The 18,279-nt window shown below is 43.8% G+C and overlaps 1 long non-coding RNA gene across 1 annotated transcript; it reads right to left on the reverse strand.

Annotated features, from left to right (window-relative positions):
• Positions 1 to 9,820: 9,820 nt before the first annotated feature.
• On the reverse strand, positions 9,821 to 17,545 carry LOC132134600 (uncharacterized). Its single transcript, XR_009429656.1, has 2 exons — positions 17,263 to 17,545; positions 9,821 to 9,860 (listed from the first exon to the last, which is right to left on the reverse strand). It is a non-coding gene; the product is annotated as an uncharacterized LOC132134600 (long non-coding RNA).
• Positions 17,546 to 18,279: the final 734 nt, after the last annotated feature.

Here is an 18,279-nt window from a genome sequence, read left to right on the forward strand (position 1 = left end):
TCATATAGCTCCGGTTGACTGCTCACTGACAACATCAGTCGTTCTTCCATGTTGAATGAGTGACTCCTAACAGGCTCCTGATTGGTTAACGCGGCGCGAATTGATGCCAAAGTTCTAATTTTTCAACTCGGGCGGCAGACGCGAATTCCCGTCAAACGCTAAATGCACAAAGAGCACCATTCGCGCGAACTACACGTGGGACCTCCTGACGCACATAAACGCGCCTTTGCATTGACTTAACATTGAAATCATTAGCGCCAGACGCTCTATTCGCGTTTGGTGTGAACACAGCATAAGGAGCCATGAGAACAGGCTGTTGGAGAAGAGGAGGAGAAGCCAGTGAACTTCCTGGGTCAGTTCTTCCTATGGGTTGACTGGTTCCTCTGTTTGTGCGAACAACCAATGAACGTCCGCGATCTGAAGCGGGAAAAAGGTTCCTTTGTCTCTGGGGAAACACCCACTCGCATGAGTTATATCATTATCAGAATTCAGCAGTTATATTCCAGCAAGATGTAATTCCAGAATAAAAAAATTTTTGCATTAATTTCCATTATAAAAGTGAGTCCGTCAAAGCAAGACGGTTAAACAAATACCAAGAATGACATATATAAATAATAGAAACATGAAGTTACATTTATCTGCAGAATTACACACATTTAAAGTTTGATTAACACACAATAAAATTGCAGATACTCCAATTTAATATGGGAATACATCTAATGCACAAAAAGGCAATACTCAATACATTTAGAATACATTGAGAAAAGGTACTTTTCTTACAAGAATTCCAGTGAGCTGGCTTTCCTGTTCCGTTTCCCAGTTGGGTCATAAAGTTTTATGATCTGGTCAGGGGTAGGGTTACATAATCATAACTCTATTTGAGAACATTAATTAAAAAAACATTTCCAAGTTATAAATCAGAAAATCATAACCATTGCATGGTTAACCCAGCACAAACCTATCAAAATACATCTTATTAAGGACTTACATAAAGAGCGTAAATAAAAGTTTGTGTGCGTGTTTAGGAATGTGGGTGTTTTGTTTCTCCTTTGAAGCTGCTCACGTGGGTATCTCTGGACTCTCTCCAAGGCGTAATAAATGTCACCCCCCCCATAGGAGGTTGTCGACATCGCGGCACCCAAATGGTGAATTATGTTGGAAGATGTTGTAAGACGAAGGTCCTTGTTTACTCAAGTTCTGGTCTTTAAGTGCAGAATGTGTTAGAGAGTCAGAATTCATTAATATGGAACAGATGGCTGAAATACCATCCCCTTTCCCCCTGTGTGGACATCATCGGACGGCAATTATCACGATGGGCAGATGACAGGTGAATCATGATGGTCATGTAGCAGGTGGATCATGATGGCAGGTGGTTCCTGGAGCTGAGGATTCAGATTGATTAGGTTTGTTGTGGTCTTTGACTTGGCACCCCCTTTCCGGGGATTCCATCAGAGACCTCCAGCCACGGCTGTCCTGAGTTTGGCTGTAGAGGTTCACATCTCGTTGAGTCTCCTGTATAGGATGAAGGCCACGCCAAGGGTCAGGGTGTGACCGATGACAGTGGAGATGCACAGTGCAATGTCGGCAGCAGTCCAGGCTCGAACCGCAGTTGATGGGTTCAGAACGGGCTGTCGAGACAGTGCTTGCAGGGCTGTGTCGACGGGAGTAATGTCAATGTGTTGGGTGGCACCTTTCGGTACTTGAATCCACATGCTCTGGTCAAGCAGGTTGACACAGGTGGCAGCATCATGCTGGTCGTAGGTCAGTGTAGCTGTATGCAAAGGAGTGTTGACGAGCCATTTGTCACCTACAATCTCTGCTTGCGTTTCTGTGACTTGTATACGAGGCTTGGCTTCGGCAGGGCAGCGTGTGTTCCTGACCAGGGGTTGCAACCCGCAAGTTCCTTCAGGGTTGTCTCTGAGGAAGGGTTTGCTAAGGCAGAGATAATGAATGTCTTTGGTCAAAGTACACATGTGCAGGTTTGGGGCCAGGTACAGCTGTGTGTTGCTGTCGTGGTAGGCCACCACATCTGGAATGTGTGTCTTGGTGTGGGGTGTTGCTTTTCCACAAGCTGACATTGACAATGTCTTTAAGTCTGTAGACTTGGCTTGACTCGCTGATGGGTTGGTTCAGGACCACATCCACTTCCCTCGGTTTGGGATTGACGTGCAGTAGGATGGCGCTATCCAGAGAGTTGGCCAGGTGTATTTGTAGCGGGTCAGCTGGCGTGGTGATGGCGGAAGCCAGTCTGGTTAGCACAAGGCTTAAGGGTATCATGTACGGTGGGGTTCTACCCGTCGTTAGGCTGTCATTGGAGGAGCTAACCTCCCACAGCATGTCTATCGTTAACGCTGTAAACAGCTAAGTCTGGGCAAAGTCATTCTGGAAGACAGTAAAACAGCGGAACTCATGGAGTTCACGGTCTGGTTTGCTGCATTAACACTGAACATACCAATGTTAAAGAGAGTTCTGGCAGCAGCGGCGGCTCTGAGCAAAGCTCCCGGGAACTGTTTGGAGCGGTGGTGGTGTCCACCTAATTCCATTTGTGTAACAGTCACTTTCTCAAGTTGGTTGAACATGTCAAGTCAAGTCACCTTTATTTATATAGCGCTTTAAACAAAATACATTGCATCAAAGCAACTGAACAACATTCAACATTCAACATTGTGTCAAAAATGCAAAATGATATTTAAAGGCAGTTCATCATTGAATTCAGTGATGTCATCTCTGTTCAGTTTAAATAGTGTCTGTGAATTTATTTGCAATCAAGTCAACGATATCGCTGTAGATGAAGTGACCCCAACTAAGCAAGCCAGAGGTGACAGCGACAAGGAACCGAAACTCCATCGGAGACCGAATGGAGAAAAAAACCTTGGTAGAAACCAGGCTCAGTTGGGGGGCCAGTTCTCCTCTGACCAGACGAAACCAGTAGTTCAATTCCAGGCTGCAGAAAAGTCACATTGTGCAGAAGAATCATCTGTTTCCTGTGGTCTTGTCCTGTTGGTCCTCTGAGACAAGGTCTTTACAGGGGATCTGTATCTGGGGCTCTAGTTGTCCTGGTCTCCGCTGTCTTTCAGGGCAGTAGAGGTCCTTTCTAGGTGCTGATCCACCATCTTGTCTGGATACGTACTGGATCCGGGTGACTGCAGTGACCCTCTGATCTGGATACTGACTGGATCTGGTGGTTACGGTGACCTCGGAATAAGAAAGAAACAGAGAAATATTAGCGTAGATGCCATTCTTCTAATGATGTAGCAAGTACATAGGGTGTTATGGGAAGTGTTCCCGGTTCCGGTTTACCTAATTAATGCAGCCTAAAAATCCTTTAACGGATTTTGATATTAAAAGCATATTAGTATTTTATGTGTAAACCAGGTTAAAGATATGGGTCTTTAATCTAGATTTAAACTGCAAGGGTGTGTCTGCCTCCCGAACAATGTTGGGTAGGTTATTCCAGAGTTTAGGCGCCAAATAGGAAAAGGATCTGCCGCCCGCAGTTGATTTTGATATTCTAGGTATTATCAAATTGCCTGAGTTTTGAGAATATAGCGGACATAAAGGATTATAATGTAAAAGTAGCTCATTCAAATACTGAGGTGCTAAACCATTCAGGGCTTTATAAGTAATAAGCAATATTTTAAAATCTATACGATGTTTGATAAGGAGCCAGTGCAGTGTTGACAGGACTGGGCTAATATGGTCATACTTCCTGGTTCTAGTAAGAACTCTTGCTGCTGCATTTTGGACTAGCTGTAGTTTGTTTACTAAGCGTGCAGAACAACCACCCAATAAAGCATTACAATAATCTAACCTTGAGGTCATAAATGCATGGATTAACATTTCTGCATTTGACATTGAGAGCATAGGCCGTAATTTAAATATATTTTTGAGATGGAAAAATGCAGTTTTACAAAGGCTAGAAACGTGGCTTTCTAAGGAAAGATTGCGATCAAATAGCACACCTAGGTTCCTAACTGATGACGAAGAATTGACAGAGCAACCATCAAGTCTTAGACAGTGTTCTAGGTTATTACAAGCAGAGTTTTTAGGTCCTATAATTAACACCTCTGTTTTTTTCAGAATTTAGCAGTAAGAAATTACTCGTCATCCAGTTTTTTATATCGACTATGCATTCCATTAGTTTTTAAAATTGGTGTGTTTCACCGGGCCGCAAAGAAATATAGAGCTGAGTATCATCAGCATAGCAGTGAAAGCTAACACCATGTTTCCTGATGATATCTCCCAAGGCTAACATATAAAGCGTGAAGAGTAGCGGCCCTAGTACTGAGCCTTGAGGTACTCCATACTGCACTTGTGATCGATATGATAGATCTTCATTCACTGCTACGAACTGATGGCGGTCATATAAGTATGATTTAAACCATGCTAATGCACTTCCACTGATGCCAACAAAGTATTCAAGTCTATGCAAAAGAATGTTGTGGTCAATTGTGTCAAACGCAGCACTAAGATCCAATAAAACTAATAGAGAGATACACCCACGATCAGATGATAAGAGTAGATCTAAGGAGAGCAGTCTCAGTACTTTTATACGGTCTAAATCCTTACTGGAAATCCTCACATATACCATTTTTCTCTAAGAAGGAATATAATTGTAAGGATACCACCTTTTCTAGTATCTTGGACAGAAAAGGGAGATTCGAGATTGGTCTATAATTAACTAGTTCTGTGGGGTCAAGTTGTGGTTTTTTGATGAGAGGTTTAATAACAGCCAGTTTGAAGGTTTTGGGGACATATCCTAATGACAATGAGGAATTAATAATAGTCAGAAGAGGATAAATGACTTCTGGAAGCACCTCTTTTAGGAGCTTAGATGGTATAGGGTCTAATATACATTTTGTTGGTTTAGATGATTTAACAAGTGTATACAATTCTTCCTCTCTTATAGAGAATGAGTGGAACTGTTCCTCAGGGGGTCTATAGTGCACTGTCTGATGCGATACTGTAGCTGACGGCTGAATGGTTACAATTTTATCTCTAATAGTATTGATTTTAGAAATAAAGTAGTTCATAAAGTCATTACTGCTGTGGTGTTGGGAAATGTCAACACTTGTTGAGGCTTTATTTTTCGTTAATTTAGCCACTGTATTGAATAAATACCTGGGGTTATGTTTGTTTTCTTCTAAAAGAGAAGAAAAGTAATTGGATCTAGCAGTTTTTAATGCTTTTCTGTAGGATAGGTTACTTTCCTGCCAAGCAATACGAAATACCTCTAGTTTGGTTTTCCTCCAGCTGCGCTCCATTTTTCGGGCTGCTCTCTTTAGGGTGCGAGTATGCTCATTATGGTCATACTATGGTGTCAAACTGGTTTCCTTAACCTTCCTTAAGCGTAAAGGAGCAACTGTATTTAAAGTGCTAGAAAAGAGAGTCCATAGTTTCTGTTACATCATCAAGTTGTTCTGAGGTTTTGGATATGCTAAGGAATTTGGATACATCAGGAAGATAACTTAAAAAGCAGTCTTTTGTGGTAGAAGTGATGGTTCTTCCATACTTGTAACAAGAAGTAGAATTTAAAATTTTGGCTATATGAAGTTTGCACAAAACTAAATAATGATCTGAGATATCATCACTTGGCTGCATAATTTTAACACTATCAACATCAATTCCATGTGACAGTATTAAATCTAGAGTATGATTTCGACAATGAGTAGGTCCTGAAACGTGTTGTCTAACCCCAATAGAGTTCAGAATGTCTATAAATGCTGATCCCAATGCATCTTTTTCATTATCAACATGGATATTAAAATCACCAACTATTAAAACTTTATCTTCAGCCAGAACTAACTCGGATGTAAAATCACCAAATTCTTTAATAAAGTCTGTATGGTGCCATGGTGGCCTGTATACAGTAGCCAGTACAAACATAACGGGATTTATCATTAACATTTGTTTCTCTGGATAATGTTATATGAAGCACCATTACTTCAAACATGTTATACTTGAAGCCTGCCCTCTGAGAAATCCTGAAAACGTTGTTATAAATTGAAGCAACACCTCCCCCTTTGCCTTTTAGACGCGGCTCATGTTTATAACAGTAATCTCGGGGGGTTGGATTCATTTAAAATAATGTAATCATCAGGTTTTAGCCAGGTTTCTGTCAAACAGAGCACATCTAGATTATGATATATTGCATCTGTTTTTTATTTGTTGAACCTCAATTAAATTGTTAATCTTAACTTGGTTTGGACGTTTTTTGTATTTTCTAGTTCGGGGAACAGACACAGTCTCTATAGTGTGATATCTAGGTGAAAGAGTCTCTATGTGCTGAGAATTAGCTGACCTCTGTGACGTGAGGCAGCTAGCAGACGGTCGGTTTAGCCAGTCTGTCTGCTTCCTGACCTGGGCCCCAGTTAGTCAAGTATAAACACTAAGACTATTTGCCATATTTCTAGAGAGAAGAGTGGCGCCACCCCAGGAGGGATGAAGACCATCTCTTTTCAACAGGTCAGGTCTGCCCCAAAAGCTCGTCCAATTGTCTATGAAACCTATGTTATTCTGTGGGCACCACTTAGACATCCAGCCATTGAGTGATGACAATCTGCTATGCATCTCATCACCACGGTAAGCAGGGAGGGGACCAGGGCATATTACAGTGTCTGACATCGTGCTTGCAAGTTCACACACCTCTTTAATGTTATTTTTAGTGATCTCCGACTGGCGAAGTCGAACATCATTAGCGCCGGCATGAATAACAATCTTACTGTATTTACGTTTAGCATTAGCCAGCACTTTTAAATTTGCCATGATGTCAGGCACTCTGGCTCCCAGTAAACATTTAACTATGGTGGCTGGTGTCTCTATATTCACGTTCCGTACAATAGAATCACCAATAACTAGAGCACTTTCATCAGGTTTCTCAGTGGGTGCATCACTGAGTGGGGAGAACCTGTTTAATGTTTTGATCGGAACAGAAGAGTGGTGTTTATTATTATTATTTTTTTTTTTTCTAAAATCCTGTCAAATCTACAAATCTACATCCTGTGCACAAACTACTAGCTACTACTAAATATTGTAGAAACATAATTTTCTGTAAAGTTGCTTTGTAACGATTTGTATTGTAAAAAGCGCTATACAAAATAAACTTGAATTGAATTGAATTGTTTTGACCCACGACTACGCTGCCTCACCGTCACCCAGTTGCCCTGCTGCAGGGGCTCTGTTGCCGGAACCGAACAATGTACAGGAATCCCTGAGCTAGACGCATCCAAAGCCGTATCTAGAGCCTTAACATTCTTACTGTCCTCAATTAAAGTTTGGATGTGTGTCTCTAATTCTGAAATATTCTCTGTCAGCCTATTTCCCTGCATTTATCACATGTGAATCCTTCATCTGCGACAGAGATAGATAAACTGTACATGTGGAAAGAGGTGCAAATAACAATAGCAGGAGAAGCCATTACTCACCGTGCTTGATGAAATATTCTTACTGCGGTTGTTTGATGAACTTGTGAAAAACTGGAGCGAGAGAGAGGAGAGGAGAAAAGAAAACAGCGATAGGTTCGTATGAAAACGCTATTTACAAGCTAACAAGTGCTAACGCTTTGCAGGTGTACTGCACTCACGGACATAAAATAAAAGTGAACGATCAAAATTAATCTGATAATTAAGTTATAAAGGTAAATGTGGGTGGCGTGGCGCAGTGGATAAGACACATGCCTGTGGTGTGAGAGACCCGAGTTCGAATCCACTGTGAGACACCAATGTGTCCCTGAGCAAGACACTTAACCCCTAGTTGCTCCAGAGGCGTGCGACCTCTGACATATATAGCAACTGTAAGTCGCTTTGGATAAAAGCGTCAGCTAAATGAATAAATGTAAATGTAAAGGTAAAGGATTTTATTGTCATTCCAAAGCATGTACGTGATCTGGAACGAAATTAGGTACTGAGGTCCGGTTAAAACCATTCAAAATAAATAACTAACTACTCATCAATAAATACAATAGATAAAATAACAAATAATACAAGCCCATATTAATATATGAGTACAGTCTCTCCACACACTAAAAACCCTTAAAAATTGCCAGCATAGTAATAAATTTAGTGCAATCTAATTTAGGACAGCAAGTTCAGTTTATCAATTCTGTAGTTGTCAATGTTAAAAAGTCTCACGGCTTCTGGATAGAAGCTGTTTTTTAACCTTGATGTCCTAGCTCTGATGCTGCGCAGCCTCCTGCCTGAAGGAAGAGGGTCAAATAGTCTATTGGCAGGGTGAGAGAAGTCTTTCATGATACTTGCAGTCCTAGTCTTGCATCTGTTGATGTATATATCTCCAATTGCAGGGAGACTACAACCGATGACTTTCTCTGCCGTCTTAACCACACGCTGTAGGGCCTTCCTATCTGATACGGAGCAGTTTCCATACCACACTGTTATAAAAGATGTTAGGATGCTCTCCACCATACACCTATAAAAAGATGTGAGAACTGTAATTCCCAAGCCAGCCTTTTTAAGCCTCCTCAGAAAATACAGCCTTTGAGCCTTTTTTTACCAGACTGTTACAGTTGGATTTCCACTTTAAGTCATCGTTGATATGTACTCCTATATATTTGTAGCTGGAGACAATTTTCACCTCAGCTCCCCCAATACAAATGGGAGGGGGGTGTCTCCTATTGGTTTTCCTAAAGTCCACAATAATTTCTTTAGTCTTTTCCACGTTAATGCATAGGTTGTTATCCTTGCACCAGGCCACCATTTGTTCCACCTCTGATCTATAGGCTGACTCGTCATTCTGAGAAATGAGTCCCATCACCACAGTATCGTCTGCAAACTTGACAACATGATTACTCAAGTGTCTGGCTGAACAATCATATGTCAGCAGTGTGTACAACATTGGGCTCAGGACACAGCCCTGCGGTGAGCCGGTGTTAAGAACAATGGTGGAAGAACATTTATTATGGATTTTTACAGACTGTTTTCTGTTTGTTAAAAAGTCCAGTACCCAGTTGCACAATGAGTAACTCAGTCCTAGAATTTCCAGTTTGTGTATCAATGTCTGTGGAATGATTGTATTAAAAGCCGAACTAAAATCCATAAAAAGCAATCTCACATAGGTGTCTTTGCTGTCCAGATGGGTAAGAGCCAGATGTAAATCTGATGAGACGGCATCTGCAGTGGACTTGTTTTTTCGATAAGCGTACTGATTCTGGTCAGTGCTACCATCAATTTTCTCACTGATTTGAGTCATGACCAGCCGCTCAAAACACTCCATCACTATTGGGGTGAGTGCTACCGGGCGATAGTCATTCAAACATGACACTGTTTTAGTCTTAGGAACAGGAATGATAGTAGCAGATTTAAAGCATGAGGGTACAACTGCAATATTTTATCACTTTAAAAAACACAGAGAGTGATAGTAAGATAAAGATTTTAGAGAAAAAAAATAAAAACAGCTACACGGAGCTACGATTAGCTACAGAAGGCCAACAGGAAGTAGAGAAAACACTGTCCAACAGCGAAACCCGCAGTCAGGGAGACAACACAGCAGTGTTTCAAAAAGACTGAGACATGTATTTGACATCACCCTCAGTATGAGTGAGGGAGTCCTCTCTCCATCGGACACCTGTCCAGCTGTATTGGGTTACAGTGCTGGGATAGTGTGCTCTGTCGTCAGTGATCAGGAGTCTCAGTGGTTCTCTCGGGTGGCAGCTGTCCTCTGGTTGGCTGACAGCACAGCATGGCGAACCACAGCAGCAATCTGATACAGATAACAGGGAGAGAGAGAGAGAAAAGGGAGGAAGAAACAAGCGAGGGTTGTCTTCGGTTGGACAGGGCAGTCTCTTCACTTCGTGGGCGGTGACTGGGTTTAGCTCGCCCTGGCCCATGTTTTGCCACATCTTGCTGCTGGCATGACGCTTGCTTCAGTGTCTCGTCAGTGGCTCTGGTGCTGCGTTGTGCAGCACATGATGCGTCATGGAAATATATTGGCATTTTCCCCCTTTTGCTCCGTGGCATTACAAGCCCTGGCATTGTGATGTCAGACGGTGCACAACCCACAATGTTGTTCTGTGCACGCAGCATGTGCTTTGTATCATGCAGTGGTCTGAGGCATTGGTTGTCAGTGACTGTAGACTGGGTGCCAGGGTGGATGGAGGGGTCTGAGAGGTGGTAAAGCAAAGTCTTTACAGAGGTGTCAGAAGCCCGCATGTCTGCTATGTTGGTCTTTGTAGACAGTGGAGCCAGCTTAAGCGGCTCTGAGGTAGGCAGTATAGCGTGTAAAGTTGTTATGCTGTGTTTAATCACTTTAACCTTGAAAGTGGATGGGTGGGTGGGTTGGGAGTGACCACAGCCTGTTGTTTAGTGCGCCAGTTTTGGCGAGGGTGTCAGCTTGATAATTTAAGTCCTTGTCTAGACCTGGGGCCTCATTTATAAAGCGTGCGTACGCACAAAACGGGGCTGGAAACGTACGTACGCCAGTTCCCACGCAAAGGTTGTGATCTATAAAAAACAAACTTGACGGGAGAATGTGCGCACCTTTAAGCAAACTTTGAGCCGTGCGTACGCACATTCTGGAGACAAAGGGAATTGGCGACACCGATGGTGAGGTCGTGAACTGAAGTTAGATTGTAGAAAATAAATGTGAGAAGAACGATTATAAGAATGAATGACATTTAATTTTCACTCCATTTCATACGTTATATCCACATTATCATGAAGATTAAATCCAACAGTGTTATTTGTGCCGATTGTTTTAGGCTATATACATCTAGTAAAATCCAAACGTAATTCAAAATGTATTAAAAGTAAAATAAAATAATAATCAGCGCTGCCTTACAGTCACATTGTCCACAACGGGAGCACAGGAGGACATGGCGCGATACATGTGATAGCCTACAGAATAGCATGAAATACCCTTTTATTAGAGAACTGCAGAACACAGTGTAAAAAGGAAATATTTTCCTTAATGTACATAGCCTATATCATAAAATGTCAAAGTCTGCAAATACAGTCATGAAGCACAATCGCTACTCATCATCGGTCCTAACTATTACGGTGTTCATTACAAAACCGTCAAGAAGCATGTGTTCACTATAACATTTTCGTCTTAAATTTTCGCCCACAAATTAATTAAGTGATTTTGTCAAGGTGTTAACGATCAGTCTATTTGCTAGAAACATATAAATTCTCCGGTGACCCGGGTATGTAATGCTTCATGATGGCACTCCTGGCACTGTTGGAGGATTACGCTAATGGCAGAATAAGGAGAGAACGAGTTTTCAGGGACCATGATGATTTCCTGGCCCATGATGATGACTGGCTAATAAGCCGATTTAGATTCCCTAGAGCTGTGCTCTTGGATCTATGTGCTGAATTGGGTCCAGTATTAGAGAGGGCAACACGCCGGAACCATGCCATCCCAGTCCAAATACAAGTCCTCACCACTCTGGGGTTCTTGGCAACCGGCTGTTTCCAGCGGGAATTGGCAGACAGGTAAATTAATAATATAAAAAAACTATAAGTAATCCTCAAATTTGTCTCTAAGACCTTTTTGTATATGAAATAATTCTATTGGAATCTATCATCTCACCCTATAGGTCTGGTATATCACAGCCGTCCCTGAGTGCCATAATATCTGTCGTTTTAAATGGTATACTTAATATGGTTAGTCGATACATCAGGTTCCCCTACACTGTGCGAGAACAGGCCGAAATTAAAACGCAATTTGCAGCAATGTCTGGTTTCCCAAATGTAATCGGCGCAATTGACTGCACTCATGTTGCTATAAGGGCACCATCTGAAAATGAATTTGCTTATGTTAATAGAAAGCATGTGCATTCTATTAATGTGCAAATCATATGTGACTCCAACATGACCCTCACAAACATTGTGGCACGCTGGCCTGGTTCAACACATGATTCCTTTATCTTGACACATAGCAGTGTAGGGAACAGACTAAATGCAGGCGCAGTACGTGATGGCTGGCTTCTTGGTGAGTTTAACAATATTAAAAAGTAGAAACTGTAACAATTTTGTTTTTAATATAATTATAACCTGCAGGCGACAGTGGCTACCCCCTGAGATGCTGGCTCCTCACCCCATTTTTAAACCCGCAGAGCGCAGAGGAAACTCATTATAACGAGGTCCACTCTCGTGCCCGCGCAGTTGTGGAGCGTGCCATCGGCATCCTGAAATGCAGATGGCGTGCTCTGGATGCCTCGGGTGGCAGACTTTTATACCATCCAGCAAAAGTGTGCAAGATTGTCAGGGCGTGTGGTGTTTTGCACAATATAGCACTGAGAAACGGTATTCCTCTCCCTCCTGATCTCCCTCTACCCCAGCATTACGACCCCGAGCCACAGCCCCCTGGCCGACAAGAGGGATATCAACGAGGTGCAAGAATCCGTGAGGATGTCATGCGGCGTTTGTAAAGAAAGACAAAACTCAAGGTTCATGTTTTAACTGCATCTTTTAATGATTGTGCAATTTCTTGCATCACTTCTCTCATCTGCCGTAGCTCATCTGCAACCCTGTTGACAGCGTTTATTGTCTCTCGCTGTAACTGCAGGACTGCGTCAGTGAGTACCCGACCACTTTTGGACGTGCCAGACGCAGAAGGGGCACTGCTTTGAGCCGGACGCTGTGCATCTGCATCTGAGAACCCCTCACCCTGAACCTCCTGTTCATTTACAGCTTCAGACTCCGGAAGGACTGGAGGACAAACAATTGGCAACATTTATCCATTTATCACCCCACACACTCAAATGTACAGCGTTAATGATTAAAAATCGGTTTAACCTTGCTCCTCTGTGGTTTCAGTCACGTCAGTGTCTCCCTCCTTTTCCGACACAATACCACACACGCTGACCTCCCCAATTATAGCCGCGATTTTGCTGTCCACTGATGTGAGATCAGCTGTACATGGGCCCCCACCAGTTGCAGCCACGCTCTGGCGGTGGGAGGACAGTTTTCTCTTTGCCTCCACCTTGAATGAATGAGAATCTTTATTTCACATATTTTGCATACTGTAAGCACATGTAAATAAAACTTTTTGAAAATCAATATTGCTATTTATATAGGTATATAGCCTAATAAAACACAAATGTAATATGTTGGTAAAAAAAAAATTTGTATACCTTCAGGTCGGACCATTTTTTCTTTAATTCTGCAACTGTCCGTTCTGTCCCACTGACACAATTGACGGCAGAAGCAATACTTTGCCACTCGCACTGCTTCTTTTTATTAGTGACCCCACTGCTGTGGCCACCAAATAACACAGTTTTCCGAGCCTCCACCTCCCCTACAAGTGTTTCAATCTCAGTATCTGAGAAATTACGTTTTTTTCCTCTTTTCTCACCTGTCGCCATTATTAAAATTAGGCTAACAGAAATGCACGTTTTCACTTTCTTGGATTAATTAATTGGCGGGTCGCATGCCAGTTTTCCAGGTATATATGGGATTCCACTCTCATTTACATGCTGATCAGCAATCATGAGGTGATTTGCATTGACTATTTATGGTTAAAAATGGGCGTGTACAGGGCGGGATATGAGGCTGGTTCACGTACGCACATCTGCGGGTGATCTGTGATTTATAAAGGGAACATTGCTTACAGGTGTGCGTACGCACGGTTTTATAAATCGGAATATTTTTTGGCGTACGCCATTTTTGGCTTTTGGGCGCACGTAAACTTTTAGTAAAGATCCTACGCATAGTTTTATAAATGAGACCCCTGGTAGCTTCGAGTGTCCTTTTTCTTTCTTCCAGTACACATTCACATTGTGTGTTTTTGTGATGTTATCACATTGCTGGAACAGGTTTTGGTGTTTGACTGGCTTGTTGTTTGCAGTTTTGAAACCATCCTATTTCCTGTTTGGAAGATGGCACACGAAACTGAGTCTAGCATAGTTAGAGTCTGTACAGGCTTTGTTCAAACAGATGTTGAATTGAGCTGGTGAGTTGGCGTAGTCAAACGGACACCTGTTGAAGGTGAACTGTCGGTTGCCAAATTTGAATGCCAGCTTATGTTGTTTTTCCAGGTGCACCGGAATGGTCCAGAATCCAGAGGCCACATCAAGTGTAGGGAAGATTGTGGCTCCTCTGATTCGGGGTGTTTCTTGTTCTAGCTGGGTCCTGGGCCATTGTGGCAGCGGCACATATTGATTCAGTTTCCTGTAGTCAATGGTGGGTCGCCATTCGCAGTTAGGTTTGAGGACGGGCCAGATGGGGGCTGAGTAGGTGCTGTTGCATGGACGGATGACACCTTTCTCAAGCATAGATTCGATGATCTCCTGCAGTGGTTCGTGTGAGGCGATGGGAATCTTGTCCTGTTTGACAGAAGTGGGAGGAGCATCAGGGTGCGTAGGGATGTGCACCATGTGTAGGTTTGTAAGACCACAGTCTAAAAAGTCTTTGGCACAGATTCTTTGAACTTATAAAGAACTTGTCTGAGTCCTTGGCGATCTGTATCACTCTGAAGTGCAGTAGCGTCTTGTAGAATTTGCTGCACTTGAGATTGAAAACCTGTGTAAGGCTCCTCCGTCGGTGTGTAATCAGTCAGTTTGGTATTGAGAGGTGTAGCAGCTTCATCAGTCTCACTGACGTTCTGGTGGGAGACTGTGTATAATGCGAGGTGTTTGTCCACTGTCAGATCCACTCTGCACGCCTGGTCTTTGGTCACCGACATGACAGATGTGATGGCGACGAATTTGAAGGGTGCAGTGAACAATGTGTTGTTTGTACTCCCTTCGGGTATCAGTGCAGGTGAAATGGGCCCAATGACAGGTAGTACAAGTTCAAAGTCATTAAAGTCATGCCTCACTAGCCATCCCAGCCTGTAGCCCTTGGGAATGTTGATGTCTGTTGCCGTGCAGTTGATGCAAAGGATGTAGACTATACAAGATGACACTTCAGTGAGGGGTGTGGCTTCAAGTGTGAGTCCGAGTTCCACACATTCAGCTGAGGGTTGGAAGAAATTCAACGTGTGGTTTAAGGTTTGACCACATCGCATGTTGAGTCGAACAGCGACCCCTTTGGTGTAAGCTGGTACCACCATTCCCTGTTCGTTGACTAAGGTGCAGAGGAGTGAACTTGAGCCTTGGTCTGCTGTTGCGGCTGTGTACCCATGGCTGGCTGCTGGGGTTCCCGTGAGCTCTGTGACCTGGCAGTCTGGCTCTGTGGAAGTTCCCGTGACCTCTGTGACCTGGCAGTCTGGCTCTGTGGGAGTTCCCGTGACCTCTGTGACCTGACAGTCTGGTTCTGGCGACCTGTGTGGCTGGAGGGGAAGAGTTTCTCGGACTTGAGCCAAGACTTTTAGCTGTTTGAAGTCCAGTAAAGGTTCAAAGTGATCTAGCAGGTCTTTGCCGATGAGAAATGTATGAGTGTTCATTGGTGAGACATAAATAGGATGTACTAGACTCATCGGACTACCTGGTCAAACCGGATGTCATTCTGGCTGTATGACTGTATATTCAGTTCACAAGTTTGAAGTGTAAGAGTTCGATCTTTTCTCTTAGCTTCAAATTGGAGTCTTTTGAAAAGGTGAGATGAGATCAACGTAAGGTCTGATCCTGTGTTGATCAGGTCTTCCATGCTCACTCCTTTTCCTAATAGGTGGAGTTTTCGGCCCACCCTCTTTTCGACAAGGTTGCCCAGGAATGTTGGCATCAGGGCAGGTGTGACGATAGATAGGTGGTTAGAACCGGTGTCGTGTAGCTCACTGCGGAGGCAGGTAGCCAAAACAGCATTTTCTGGTACCTTGGGTTTGTGGTACCTGGTGTGAGGAACTGTGCTGTCTCGTTCAGGCTGTGCAGCTCTCAGCTGTGGAGCTTGGGTGATGCTGTCACCTTGTGATGTGACAGCTCTGTGGTCTGTGGATGACGAGCAGTGTTCCGGGTGCTTGGCTCATATAGATGGCAGTTAGACAGGGTGTTGGTTTCAGTTCTTATGCTTAGACATAAGCTGTCTGGTTTGTCTTTCTTGTCTTCCTTGCGAGTTTTCATGTAAAGAAGCTCTTTCAGAACCCTCAGGATCTCTGCTGTCTCAGACGTGGCTGCCCTGTGTTTTTCTGATGTGGGCTCAGGATTGAGCTCACCAGTGTCGTGTCGAGAGTGGTTCCACTGCCGGCTGTCGGGGCTTTATGTCCTGGACAATGGGGATCAGCTCTTTTTGGGTCGCCGGTTCCAGAATAATTTAGGGCGCTCGCTCTGGTGCTTTGGACGAGTTCTTGACTCTCTGTTAAAAGGTCTGTGACTGGGGTTGTTGGGGGGCGCCCTCTAGGGTCAACTCCGAGCACTGCTCAGAGACAGAGATTGTGGGGTTTTTCACAGTCTTTTCAGAAATAGTCTTTTGCTTGGTGTAAGCTTTATGGGTTAAGTTCCGTAACTCTTGTGTAGTCATGTAACGCGGACATGCTGGGACTCTGAGATGAAAACTCCAACTGGCAACTGGTAGGTTTCGGAGGAACAGAGTTTTTAAGTCGACATCCTGTTCCATACCTGGTTTGTTGCATGCTCCGAAGTAGGCTTTTCGTAGCTGACTGTAGAAAGTCTGTGGGTTTTCAAGTCGGCCCTGTTTGAGGTCCATAGCAATAAGGAGGCCATGGTCTGAGTCTGGATCAAAGAATTTGAGAATCAAAGCTTCTCGCAGTTGCTGGTAATCCGCTTTGACAGTCTCTGGTTGACGATCCTGAAAACTATGCACATCACGGCTGGACGTGATTTTTAACAGGTACAATGTGTCCAAAGCTGTCACGTTGGCGACAGTTTGCAAGTGAAAGTCAATGTCTTGTAAATAAGCGTGAACGTCATGTCCTCTTGCAGGATCTGGATTGAACGTAGGGATGTTTCTGGCTAGCGTGTCAAGTTCTCGGGGAGCCGTGCAGGGTTTAGTGGCATGCGTTCTCTGGAAGGGCTCTCACCCCTCCGTTGCTGATAGGTGTTCTTGTAAGCTGGCTGGTGAACCCAGCTCTGGGTTCTTGGCTGAAATGGTTGGAGTGGCGGCCTGGAGAAACTCCGTGGTGTGTGTTTCTCCATTCCAGCCACCCTGTAATCTCTGAGAATGTTTCAGTTCTGCGTGAACAGTGTCAAGTTCATCTTGAAGCTTGTCTCTCTGCAGAGTAGGCTCATTGATTTTAGCTCGGGCCGCTTGCAAGTGTTTTTCGCAGGCCCGGGCTTTAGAGTCTCTTTCTTTCAGTTCAGTCTCTGCTCTTTTTAGGAGAGCGTCACCTTGCTGGAGTTTTTTGTTGAGTTCTTTTCGGGCTTCTCTCTCCAGCTGTTCTCTTTGATCTGTGTCGAGGCGAAGATCTTACAGGGCATTGTGAAGTCTTTATACTTCTTTCTGTAGCTCTGGATCTGTGTCGTCGTCTTTCTCGTGCTGGTTCTGGGTCTTGAGGAGGAGCTGATCAAGGCGACTCTTGGTTTGGGCCTGGTCCTTCCAGGCCTCCTCCGCTTGAAGCTTAAGCATTGCTGCTTGCTGTTCAAGGTCGATGTTGCTCCGTTTGCTGAGCCGTGCCTGGGCGACGAGAATGTGAACTAGGCTTTCGAGGATCCTGGCGAGTTCTTTGTAATGGTCGCTTTGGGTTGGATCGTGTGCCATCAGTTCATCTAGCTCGGTGTCTAGTTGCTCTTGGTGCTGCAGGTTACTGGCGTCCTTGGGCAGGAAGGGGGTCGTCACTGCTTTCAACCATGTCGAGAAGTGGCCCCCGTGGACTGCTGGACTGGATGACCGGAACATCCTGGCTCACTGTAGGTGAGAGAATCACAGCACGCACACAAAAAGACCAATGCAAATTCATTCTACGGTTAACGAGCTATACTCATATGGGCTGTGCCGTTTATGAGAATTTTGGGCTAACTGATGCAAACAGTCAGACAGTTCAGTAGCAGATAAACTTGGGTCAACGAAGGACCTGAAATGGAAATTTGACAGCCAGTAGCCTATCTGGTCACGTGGTGACACCGGCTGATGGTTGTCACTCTACTATTTAGCTTCTTTGGTGGCTCTCACAGGTTACTGTCTCTATGTGAAATGAAAGAAACAAATCACAATGGAACAGAGGATAGAAAAAGATCAAAGTGAAACAACACTTGAAATGAGAAAAAACAATAGTAACTCAATGTGTTAGTGAGAATAAGGAGGCCTAAGCCTACTGCTAGGTTTTAAGATAGGGCCAACAGGTGAGTGGGGAATATCTAATATTCTGTGGCTTATAATAAGTGCATGGGTTTTATCAAATTTAGTTCACCTGGGTGAATTGATTTAGCTCAGGTGGAAACCTGAGATGACTGTCCAATCACCAAGGCAGTTCTACAATCAAATACACAAA

Source organism: Carassius carassius, unplaced genomic scaffold (genome assembly GCF_963082965.1).
Source record: "Carassius carassius unplaced genomic scaffold, fCarCar2.1 SCAFFOLD_61, whole genome shotgun sequence".
Lineage (NCBI taxonomy): Eukaryota > Metazoa > Chordata > Actinopteri > Cypriniformes > Cyprinidae > Carassius > Carassius carassius.